This window comes from Symphodus melops, assembly GCF_947650265.1.
Source record: "Symphodus melops genome assembly, chromosome: 6".
NCBI classification, from domain to species: Eukaryota; Metazoa; Chordata; class Actinopteri; order Labriformes; family Labridae; genus Symphodus; species Symphodus melops.
Genome location: NC_136696.1, coordinates 9,829,762 through 9,842,976, shown reverse-complemented (window position 1 = coordinate 9,842,976; position 13,215 = coordinate 9,829,762).

Here is a 13,215-nt window from a genome sequence, read left to right as displayed (position 1 = left end):
GAATGTAATCTGCAGAATAGTCTGTGTGTTTGTTTAGGTGTCTGTTGAGCTCTGTGTAATGTCTGTGTTTATGTGTATTTGTTAAAATGTGTTTAGGTTGATGTATTGTTGTTTGGTTTCTGTCTTTTTCTTTAGTATGTTTGTTTGTGCGTAAGTGTGATTTTCTTTTTTTGTGCTGTTGGTTTGACCTGACTTCAAGAGGATTTTTAGACAGGATGCTTTCTCTCTGATTGTCAGTTCATACTGGAAGTTGTTGTTAAATTTAAGAGGTGGAGCAAGAGGAGGTGCTTTAAATGTGTCAAGGAGCAGAAAACTTAATCAAATACAGCTGGTTGATAATGAGAAAAAAGAGTAGAAACAAGCTGTTGTTGTGCAGAGTCAGCCTCAACCAAATCAAATATCACCTCAACCGCAGCAGGGACAGATACAGTTTCAGCCAGCCCTGGCGACACCTATGATCCCTAATGTTTATTTTTCACAGTCAGATTTTGGCCAATCACAGATATGGACAGGAAGAGGTCAAAGACATTTAGGAAGAGGTAGAGGAGGAAATTTCCAACAGCCTTCAGATGTATGCTATAATTGTGGATTGTTGGGACATGTTGCTCATAATTGTTACAGGAAGACAGGAGGATGCTTCAGAGGGCAATCAAGGTCACCTAGGGGACCTGTGAATCCTTACAGAGGCTCAGAGCAAGGTTTTTAGGGGTGCCCAGAAGACTGGAAAGGGGGGTGTCAGCTGGTAGTGTCAGGGCCAGAGCAAGATCCAAAAATAATAGTAAGAGTAAATGATCAACCATTAGAAGTAATCCCGGATTGTTATTATTATTAGCATGTTTGTTTGGAACATTTTAACCTTTTTAAGCAAGTTAAACTATTTCGTACAAAGTTTTTAGGGTTACACCACCCTCTTTGACCTGTCCAACTGGCCAGAAAACACCACTGATCTGGCAACATTTGGCACAGCTGAACTGAATGTCTTTATGGAACATTTCCATCCACTACTTGTGGCACGTGAAGACTTTGAATCAATGGAGGCAGCTCGGCTAGAGTGGCTTGACCTCAAGATTCTTGTTGCCCGTTGTTACAGGCACCTCAATTCCCAGGTGCTGTGGCAGCGTCTGATACAGGGTGCCATAGGAAAGGAAGGCCAGTTCCAGCACATGCCACGTGGTGGCAGAGATAGGTCTTGTCCTCCCCATGAGCTCCTCTGGCTGTGAGCGTGGCTTTTCTAGCATGAAGAGGATCAAGTCAGACTGGAGGTCCTGCCTGTCAAATGAGATGCTCAACAGCCTATTGCAAATCTCTGTTCATGGTCCTCCTGCACAACACTATGACTCAGTGAAAGCTGTCACCAAGTGGTGGAGTAGTGGCTTCAGAGCACCAAGACCTCAGTACAAAGACTGAGGGCATTTTGTGAAGTTCTGGGGCACATATTGTTCTGTTTTTAAATAACTATAACAGTTATAGTTATATCAAATGACTAAAATTATATGTTGGATAAGCTGAAGTGTGTTTAATATTGTTACTAACTTTGCCCCTGTATCGCTCTGATACTTTCTGTGTCCTCAGTTTTATATCAAAAATTTATTTATATGGAGCAAAATAAACATTATTTTTTATCTCCTTAACATTCTAATGGTGTTTTTATTGTGCTACTAACAATTACAGAAGATAATAAGCAAAATGTTGTTTTTGGGGCGGTTCAAATTCACTTTGGGACGGTGGTGAGAAAAGTTAGTATGGATAACTTAGCCTGGGTAAGAGCTGCTCAAGAGTCGGGGTAAATAAAGAGAAATGAAGATGTTAATATTAGGATGAAAAGTTCTCTCTCCTCAAGGTGCAGTTATCACATGTACACTCCTGGTATGCAGAGGCATGTGTAAGAATCCTTCTCCAATGACATCTATCTCCACGCTCTTCTCCCTTCTCTCTGTCAGATTTACTGTTGGGCCGGTTTCCTCGCCTGCAGCAGGTGAACGGCGAGCTGCTCTTCACGTCTGCCTCCACAACAGACGCACCCAGATGAAAACAGCCACCGACGGCCAGACCTTCCATGTGGCCGTGGCTGGCGCTCTGCTCACTAGCAGCATGTCCTTCCAGAGCACCGACTATCTGCTCAGCTCCTGGCCATTTGGCGTGCAAGGTTTTCATCTCTGTGGATTTCTGCAAGATGTTCCCCAGCATCTTTACCCTGACCATGATGAGCGTGGTCAGCTACGTGTGCCAACCAATCAAGGCCCTGGTAAAGCTATAGCCTGAATCATTGGTTGACGCAGGTTGAGAAAATAGATTGAAATATTGCTCATGTTCAGGCACAGACTGATAGATGGTGTGTGTTGACAACAGGCCTACAGACAATAAGCAAAGTGCACTCTACCCAGATATGACATGAGACGAGCTGTGTGTAGTGTCAATCTGACTGCAGTTTGACTTTAGGGGTTATTAACTTTTCAGACATCCATGGCTCTCGGAGGAGGAATCGGAGGGCAAGCACGAGGTTTGATTATTTGTTTGCGTCTCAAATGTCTTCCCGACTGTTGGAAGGATTTCCATGGAACAGGATGAGTTTCTATAATGGTTGAACTTTTTGGCACAGCTGTACTCCTTTGAGAAGCGATCAGGATACTTGAGTTTGGCTTATTTCTGTGAATCTGTAAAAGCATTGACATAGCTGAAATGTTAGCATGTTAAAACAGCTAACACTGTACGCATAATAGTACATGTTGAATAAGATATCATCAGCAGGTTTACATTGTCGTTGTGAGTACATGAGCCACCAGCAAATGTTGAAATGTAGCATTACTCTCATTGTCTCAAGACTGTAGTTTTATTGACTGACTGCTAATGTAAAGGGTTAAAAATGTGTATATAATTCATTGAAGTAGGTATTGTGTGAAGTTAAATTGAAGGTGATTTAAAAATGGTTAAAAGAATGCATCACAAGATCTGTGATGGCGAAAGTAAAGATGGTCGCGATGTGACTGTATTTGCTGAATGAATATTAAAATATGTAACGTAGTGTTAAAAGGCTGCATCAGTCAAGTTATCATTTGTTGCAGCAGGAAAGGCAGAGGGTCATCAGGCAAAGAGGAGGAAAGGTGAAAACTGTAGTAAGCTAAGAGAATGAGAAACAGTGAAGGAACCGACAGATGAAACAGATAAAAAATAGATGTAAATGTAGTTTAGGCTGGAAAACTAAAGGATATGCAATGAATCGGAATATTTCAAGGCCATATTCAGTCACAGTATGACTTATCCATCAATAATATTATTTGGGTGGATTAAGTAATAATGTAACTAAACATGGCATTACAGTTAAAGTAATCAGTAATCATGACTCAGTAGTATACTTGGACTTTTAATTTTAAAAAATTCAACAGGATGAGACAGACCAGGACCCAGTTACATACAAAGGCCAGAGTCATTCTCTCTCTCTCTCTCTCTCTCTTTCTCTTATATGTTTTGCACGTTTATATTAGGTAGATCATTTGGACTTGGTCACTTTATAAGTAGCTCCCATGCCGAAAAAGTGTGAGCACCCCTGGTCTAGTGGAAGGGGCCGGACTTCGTCACTTTATTAGTTATTGTTTTCTAAATGTGTGTTTTTCATTTAAGTTTCGTTTCTGTACTTGCAAGGCGTTGGATTTTATGATGATGTTTTGCCTGTTTGCAGCATGTTTGTTTTGTAACACGTTTGTGTTTTTTAGCAGGCTGTTTGTGTCTTTGCATTTGTTTTGGGAGTTTGCATTGGCTTCTGGATGTGCAGCGTTTGTGAATGTTTGCTGCATGTTTTTCATCAGTTGCCGAGCGTTTGCCACTACCAGCCACCGTAATGTTTCAGCACAGCTGAGCATGACAGCTTTGAGTTTCCTGAACTCACGATCATGCTTCACTTGAAAAAGAGAGCGCTTTTAGCCCGGAACTGCTAAATCACACAATGACTGACTGTCTGTGATACTTGTGTGAGGAGTTATCACGCAATACTTTTTTGGTAAAAATCATGAATTGCTCGTCTTTATTAAATCCAAATGAATTACTGAGGTAAAGTGTTCCGTCATTTGTAAAATCCTGATCAAGCCAGCCGCTGCTCGAAATATAATGCACGTCCATACTCGGATTTAGGGTACAGGTGCTGCTTGGAACACCCAAAAAGCAGGAACATTTTCCAAACCTTGTTGATCAATATGAAATAAAAATTAAATTACAACAATTATAATAGCTCTAGACACATCAAGATATATTTTTCTGAAAAGTTTTTGAGATAATTCAAGTTTAATTCAGCTGAAATTCTAACGAGAGCTTTGATATCTTGGTCATATTGATTTTTTTATTGATTTTTTTAAAATCTCTGATGGGTAAAAAAGATCTTTCAATGGATTCTTGTTCCCCCAACACCCTGGCTGTTACTCTGAGACTGAGATTATATTGTTCAGTTTTTGAAAAAATTAAAAGGTAGGTTCTGCTCAAATTTTGATTCAACTCAAAACTTTGTGTTAGGTTTTCAGTTAGTCGGACCGCAAGTACTGAAAGTGACACTCAATATCAAAAGATTAAAAAAGAAATGAAGGTAGTTTAATGTTCCAAGAAACACAAAGAAGGGCAGACAGAGGGAAGTGAGCTGGCTGGCTAGAAGGCGATCCACTTGATCAAACAGGAAACTCCAGCGAGGGAAACTAGAAATAGCAGGAGGCACACCAGCGAAATCTGGAGATAGAGGGGACAAAAGGTAAGTCCAAAAATGAGAAAACTAGTAGTCAAAAATCCAAACAGGATTGTTAGCTCATCAACAGGGAGCACAAGGAGACGCTACTGAACATGACGGAATAATCTGGCACAGTAGTTGAGTGGAGGCAGGTGTGCCTCGTCTGCTGCGGAAAAGCCAGCCACACCCCCTGCACCTCACATGCCTACAGAGGAACAGACACAGAAGGGGGAGAGGAGAGAAGGAGAACAAAACACAAACATACAACGAAAACAAAACTGAAACAGCACACTTTAATTCATAATAATAAAAATAAGACCTGATCAAAAAAAACACACACACCACAAAAGAAACACCAAGCAAACAAAGCATATTATCTTTAAAACAGCCTCCATGGGAATAAAATGGACCATTTACGTACAAATGTAGTTCGTTAAGATAATTGTCTCTCCTGAATCGATTGATGAATAAAATGATGCACAAAATTCAATCCCATTCCGCAGTGTTTACTTATTTATATTTTGCGCTGTCCACCTGCTGGCACCGCTGTCACACTGAATCTTTAAAAGTAGAAATTGGAAACCTTTACTTACAAAAAAAGAAAAAAAACATATTTCACTTCAACAGCAAGGTTTATCTAAGGTTTAAACTTTCTATTCAGTCAACACAACTCGTACTTGTCTATTTTGGTCAGCTGTCCATTTGTCAGTTAGAGTTGTTGCTAATCTGCAAAAAGACAATTCATCCAAACTTCTCTCCTGTCAGCTGTCTATTGTCAGCTTTTAATGAAAGTCACAAACTACACAAACAAACCTGTGTATCCATAAAACACAACAAATAAAACACAATATCGCCTTACCCAGCTTGTGATGGAAGGTCTTGAGTGGGTGGTCTGGCTGCTGCGCACATAGCACAGCTGCTTTCTGTGTCAAACACTAAGATAGAATTTTTAATTTTGAAACTTAAGTCTTACAATATCATAACAAAATATTAAGAGAAGCTGCCACACACCTGATGCTTCAAGTATTGTTTCAGCCATGGCTCTGTGTTCAAGTGCCATTTCTTTTGTGTTGAAGCCAAATGTCATGTTGGGGAGTTTTACAAATACCTCCATGACTGCCTTTGCCATCTAATAACAGAAAATAGGTCAAGTTAATGGGACAAACTGCTTAATTTAAAACAGTTTGGTGTAATTTCCAGACTTCAAATAGCTCATGCACACAGATCACAAATTTGAAAAAGTATTAATCTATGGATTTTTTTTCAAAGCACGTATTTCAGTAAATAATTAAGAAACGTTACCATGGTAAATACAACCCCACAAGTGTTTCCTTCCTGTTGAACTGAGTGTTGCACAACTCCTCTGAATTTCACTTCCACCCAGTCGGTCCTCCTCATTTTAAAGAACTCACTGTGTGAGGACGATACATTATACCTTTTCTATCCAAACATCCACCATAAATATGTGCACAACATTTAAAAAAATACATGACATTGCAATTTCAGATAACTTCAGTGCTCTGTGGCATTTATTGCACAGATTTGTTGTACACACAAAAACACAACTCTTTTCACCTACTTGTTAGCAATTGATATTCTTCGCCACTCCACATGTAGAACTTCCCACTTTAGTACAAGAGTGACTTGTAATTACAGAAAGACATGTAAGCCAATAAACACGCACCTCTGTTGGAGTGATGAGTTCAAGTTGATCAAGATCTTTCCTTTGCTTCCTGTAATAATTGATGGTAAATTGACTTGAGCTTATATTACACTTTTCTAGATTGTCTGACAACTCAAAGCACTTTTACATTGCAGGTCACTCCGACCCATTCACATGATGGCAGTGGTCGCTATGTAGTCAGACCATCAGAGGTAAGCGATCCCATTCAAACACATTCATACCCCGCCAACGAAGCAGTGGGAGCAATGTAAGTGTTTTGCCCAAGGACACATCGAACATGTTGCTGCAGGAGCTGGAGATTAAACCCCCAACCTTCTGGTTAAGACAATGACTTGACCACTAAGGCACAGCCGCCCATTAAAACAATATATACATATATATATATATACACTCAACAAAAATATAAACGCAACACTTTTGTTTTTGCTCCCATTTGTCATGAGATGGACTCAAAGATCTAAAATTCATTCCAGATACACAATATTACCATTTCTCTCAAACATTGTTCATAAATCTGTCTAAATGTGTGATAGTGAGCACTTTTGCTTTGCTGAGACAATCCATCCCACCTCACAGGTGTGCCACATCAAGATGCTCATCAGACACCATGATTAGTGCATAGGTGTACCTTAGACTGTCCACAATAAAAGGCCACCCTGAAATGTGCAGTTTTTGCTTTATTGAGGGTCTGGGGACTCAGAACCAGTCAGTATCTGGTGTGACCACCATTTGCCTCATGCAGTGCAACACATCTTCTTCGCATAGAGTTTATCAGATTGTCAATTGTGGCCTGTGGAATGTTGGTCCACTCCTCTTCAATGGCTGTGCGAAGTTGCTGGATATTAGTGGGAACTGGTACGCGCTGTCGTATACGCCGGTCAAGCACATCCCAAACATGCTCAATGGGTGACATGTCCGGTGAGTATGCTGGCCATGCAAGAACTGGGACATTTTCAGCTTCCAAGAATTGTGTACAGATCCTTGCAACATGGGGCCGTGCATTATCTTGCTGAAACATGAGGTGATGTTCATGGATGTATGGCACAACAATGGGCCTCAGGATCTCATCACGGTATCTCTGTGCATTCAAAATGCCATCAATAAAATGCACCTGTGTTCTTCGTCCATAACAGATGCCTGCCCATACCATAACCCCACCACCACCATGGGCCACTCGATCCACAACATTGACATCAGCAAAGCGCTCACCCACACGACGCCACACACGCTGTCTGCCATCTGCCCTGAACAATGTAAACCGAGATTCATCCGTGAAGAGAACACCTCTCCAACGTGCCAGACGCCATCGAATGTGAGCATTTGCCCACTCAAGTCTGTTACGGCGACGATCTGGAGTCAGGTTAAGACCCCGATGAGGACGACGAGCATGCAGTTGAGCTTCCCTGAGACGGTTTCTGACAGTTTGTGCAGAAATTCTTTGGTTATGCAAACCAATTGTTTCAGCAGCTGTCTGAGTAGCTGGTCTCAGACGATCTTGGAGGTGAACCTGCTGGATGTGGAGGTCCTGGGCTGGTGTGGTTACACGTGGTCTGCGGTTGTGAGGCCGGTTGGATGTACTGCCATATTCTCTGAAACGCCTTTGGAGACGGCTTATGGTGGAGAAATGAACATTCAATGCCCGAGCAACAGATCTGGTTGACATTCCTGCTGTCAGCATGCCAATTGCACGCTCCCTCAATGCTTGCGCCATCTGTGGCATTTTGCTGTGAGACAAAACTGCACATTTCAGAGTGGCCTTTTATTGTGGGCAGTATAAGGTACACCTGTGCACTAATCATGGTGTCTGATGAGCATCTTGATGTGGCACACCTGTGAGGTGGGATGGATTATCTCAGCAAAGCAAAAGTGCTCACTATCACACATTTAGACAGATTTGTGAACAATGTTTGAGAGAAATGGTAATATTGTGTATCTGGAATGAATTTTAGATCTTTGAGTCCATCTCATGACAAATGGGAGCAAAAACAAAAGTGTTGCGTTTATATTTTTGTTGAGTGTATATGAATAGAAAATAAACAGACAAAGCCTTACAAAAATTGTATATTGTGTAAAAATTGTGTATTTATAAATTAAAATATCAGCTAAAGCACTTCTAATTAAATACCTCAATTTTTGGCTTGTGGAACAGCAGGTTCGTTGTAAGCGGGGAAACAAAGTCCTTTGCTCTTTAAACTCCTCTTTGTCAAGAACCCGGGAGGAGGGTTGAGTACTCTTTAACATTAATTCATCTTGTATATTCCTACTTTCTTCAGTATTAATGCGTTTAATAGTGCTTTATTAGTATGGGATGGGCTCTGTGTAGCGGAGTAGTTTACCGTAGCCTATTGGGGCAGTGGAAGGGTCTCTCTTCCGTTGAGCGTTCACGTGTGCAGTGTAGGATAAATGTGCGTTGTGGCAAAGTGTGCTGTGTTGCAGTGGCGTGTCTTAAGATAGAAGTCTAACCCTGTGTGTAATGGTTAATCTGTACGTAACCGGGTGCTCCTCTGTAGTCATTCTACCCGATTTTTATGAACTGTATTGTCACTGTGTTAAGGGAGATCCCAAACAGTAATAATTACATATTTATGGGTTAAGTTTGTATTCAACATCTAATAATATTGAAGCGTAGAATAATATTTTATACAAATTGCATAATTACCTTGTAGTGTTCAGCAATTATGTTTTTGTCATTTACTACATCACAGGCCCCCTTCTTTTGGAAAAGCATTTTAACAATTTTGCAGTGCTCCCCAACATTTTCTCCACTCCAAGGATGACACTTGCACTTTGAAGAGCCTCTTTCTTGCCACGCTATGACGGATTAAGCTGGACTCTTTTAATATAGCCATAAGTAAGGTCCTTTACCTGCTTTTGTAAACATAATGATGAGCATGATCTTGTTACCTGCTCTTTTGTTAATGTTAACAGACAAACAGTAAGGTCCTTTACCTGCTTTTGTAAAGTGTCTCGAGATAACACCTGTTATGAATTGACACTATATAAATAAAGATTGAATGATTGATTGATTGATTGATTCTATCTCTTTAAGAACAGGCAGATTCCTCACAACAGGTGAGGAGTCCAAACATGTGCATCCCCAGCTTGTAGTGTTCTGGAATTTTGAAAAGAAAACAATCACAAACTGATCATTTAATTATTTTTATGATGATTTATTGAATTTCTGAATGAATTTAAAAACAGTCATGCTGTAAAAATAAAACCTTTTTTTTAGCATAGTTGCTTCACATGACTGAGAAATCTGTGAAGAATTGGGAGGTCAAATTTTTGGGTGGGATGCTGTCCTATGATAACACACACAAAAAAAAAAAAAACTTCTGCAAAAGATCCTAAAGACTTGCTCTGCAGAAAGTTATGGGTATGGCCTGCATTAGCACAATGTAGCCATCATGATCATCACAGGCCTTCTCTTGGCCTGGTTTCCATACATGCTGATCACGTCTGTATGAAATGCTGGAAAGAAGTAAGTTATGGACGGTGTGATCATGTGAGATATGTTACAACAGGAAGAAATGAGGCTCCTTTTGTAGAATTTCTAACCAACTCGTATACATAAGGTTTGCTGCTTCCACTTCCACATAGTTTGACCCAAACTGCCTGTAGCATCCAAGTGTACAATACTCACTGGATCTGTCAAAAAAACAAACATCTAAAGTGTTATTTTGGCCCATAGCATGACACCTCTTGGTTCTATCTACACCTTTTGTGAAACCTCATCCTCTTTGCCAGTTTGTGCTTTCAGTATTTCTTGAAGGATTGTTAGTTCATTAGCACGTGGTCATGCATTTGTCCGTTGGGCCCATGCAATGTTTTTCAAAACTTCTGACAAAGGTATATCATCTCAGCAACCAGATTGAAATACGTCCTTCGGGAATTTTTTTCCATGATTCCAAATACAGAGTCTTGGCAATTTTGACTCAAGTTCTTCCGCTATGAATTTTCGGGTATGTCCTCTCGCTTGCTGTTGTTTGATTTCTTCTGTACTTTGGCACATCTTGCCAGTGAAAGTCACATCTTCCTTGAGACTTTTTTGATCCCTCACCTCTATGATAATTGTTACATTGCAGTCTTCAAATCTGCAGCAACTAACGAGCATAAGCTTCTCACAGTGTGCCTTCTGAATCCAAAACTGCAATGTGAGTGTATGGATATTAATCCCCTTGCAAAAACATTTGTCCACTGCATTTTGCGCCTTTCTGAGATTAATCCAATCCTTTGGTCGATTAAAAAATAACAACGCTACTTCGGCAAAAGCCATCTGAAGAATTCCTTTTCCAGCATCATAGAGAAGGGAAAGAAAGTTATAAAAAAATGTGTTAAATAATTTAAATGTTTAACAGTGTAAATAGTCTTTTGATAATCCCAACTTTACAAAAGTCTTAATGTAGTTGGTAATATAATGTTAACATCTGAAGATTTCTTTAATAGATACACTTACCTTATCACTGGAAGATGAAGCCATTGCTTATGGTGTCACATTACTGTTGAGACTGTCACTGTCAGGACTTTTCTGAAATACTTCCTATAGGGACTGAGAGTAAGTAGGGGTCATTTCTAACATATTTACCGCGTTTTAAATTTAACAGTGTACCAAATGGCATGCTTATTAAAGTAAGGTCTTTTACCATTTATGAATTGGAGCTATACAAATAAAGATAGATTGATTCTGTAAGTTTGCAAGAATATACACTGTGGCTTAGTCTTTTTTTTATAAAGTTGTTCTTGGTTCTACAGCCAATACAAAGGATGACCAAAATGAGTGGAGGAAAGAACAGTTAAGAATCCTAAAGCGTCGTCTAATACAGTAGTGTTCTTGAGATAGCTACTAATAAACAAATTGCATTATTTTTCAATTAGGCATACTTCTGGGTTATAGCTAGTGCTGAACGATGATGGTGATAGTCACATGTTCTAGATATATAGTTAAGTTCTGTAGATGTGTCTTGATTACCCTGATTGACCTCACCCGTCTCATTAGTCTCACCTGTGTCTGATTACCCCATGTTTATTTAGTCTCAGTGTTCCTTAGCCTCTGTATCAGTTCATTGTCTTTCGTACCTGGCTTACGTCGGATGTTGCAGTTTCCGGTTCCTTGAGGCCCCCTGTGTCTTTGTCTTTTGGATTTTTTGAGAGTCATGAGTTACATAAGTTTTTGTTTGCCTTTTTTAAAAAAAAATATTTTTTTGAATCTGGACAATTATTATTTGCATTTATTGTAATATACAAAGCATAGAGAACTCAGAAAACCCTTGAGCTTGGAAAAAAAGCATCCAGACATTTGCTGAACTTGGAACCAGTCCAAAGGACTACAGTGAGCACATTGCAGCTGGATTTTGAAAAAATGTCTAATGACCTTAAAGTGTCAAACAAACTGCAGAACAGAAAAATAGTAAGCCTGTCCTTCATCTTCAATATGTCATATTCAATTAAATAAGGGTTAGTCATTCATACTTTGACTACAGAAAATGAAACTAATCTTTTGATCTTATGTCTTTGTTTTACTTTTGAATTTAATGAAGGATGGGGGATAGGAGTGGAATATGTCTCCATGCTCAAAAGAAGAGGAAACGTGTCCGTCTCATACAAAAAAGGTTACCCTTACTTATTGCTATGCTATTTACAGATAGCAAACTTGCAATGACATGACATCACAGAGAGAGATAGATAAGAGCTCAAGGTTCTAGTTAAAAGACAGCTCACAACCCAAAGTTCTTTTACATGCTGTGTTTTAATGGAGCTCAGCGTAAGTTCAGACAGGAAGACTGGTGTTATTCTTTCATTCATTCATTCTCAACCCACACCCCCTACTACTTCCTCTATTTCTGGTGTTCAGCTGATCATGGGCATGTATCATCCCGGATGTAACCAACCAGACTCTGCCAAAAACTTTCTCAACCAATCAACATCCTGCTGTTAAATGCTAAAAAGAGTCTCTTTCTCCCACAGTCATTCTGTTGTTTCAGTGCAAATGCTGCAACCCTCCTCCGCCCCAGTCACCTCTATCCAACTCAGCAGAGTCCAGACCAGGCTGAAACCCACTCCTCATCACAGCCTCCATCCTCTTCACCACCACCAGTGTCAAGACTCCGGGGGACGGGCATCCTATCCTGCATTACCCCAGAGTATATGAAGTTGTCTAGATGGAGTCTAGCACCCAAAAGAATTGACACATTCCATTCTACAATTGTTGCACATTTCATTGTAAATAAACAATTGCTCATTCTCAATTAAGTCTCCCCCTGATTGAAATGCATTTGTGCAGATTTATTTATTTTTCTTCAGGAGGAGACAAAGGCGTAGATGAGTTTCTCAGCATCTCAGGGGGTAAATGAGGGACAGAGTATTGCAATATTGTTGAGAAAAAAACAACATATTTTGCAGTTGACAGGCAGGTATGTGTGATTCAAAGGTTAGCAGAGGGTCCATTTTTACACCTAGGTTGTTGGTATATGTATTTATACAGTAAATAGCATGGTCATATTACAATATATATTGTCATGTCTTTACAATCTAAAGGGTGGCATTGTCCAAATCCTGATTGAGCATTGTGCACAGTTCAGTATGCAGTGTGGACTTTTTTAGTTGGAGGTTTCAGTAGACTGAACCCTTGTGGACATTTATGTCTACCTCAGGAGACTGAATATTTCAGCATGGACGCTAACTTCTGGGTTTTGTGCAGTATGGATTGGATGCATCCTTTAAGGAAAATGGTGGTATTTTAACACCCACAAGCGAAATAAAATTTCAAATGTCACTTCAAGTCCACCTCCAAATCAAAACAAGGATGATTCGGCCTATTTGGGTAACA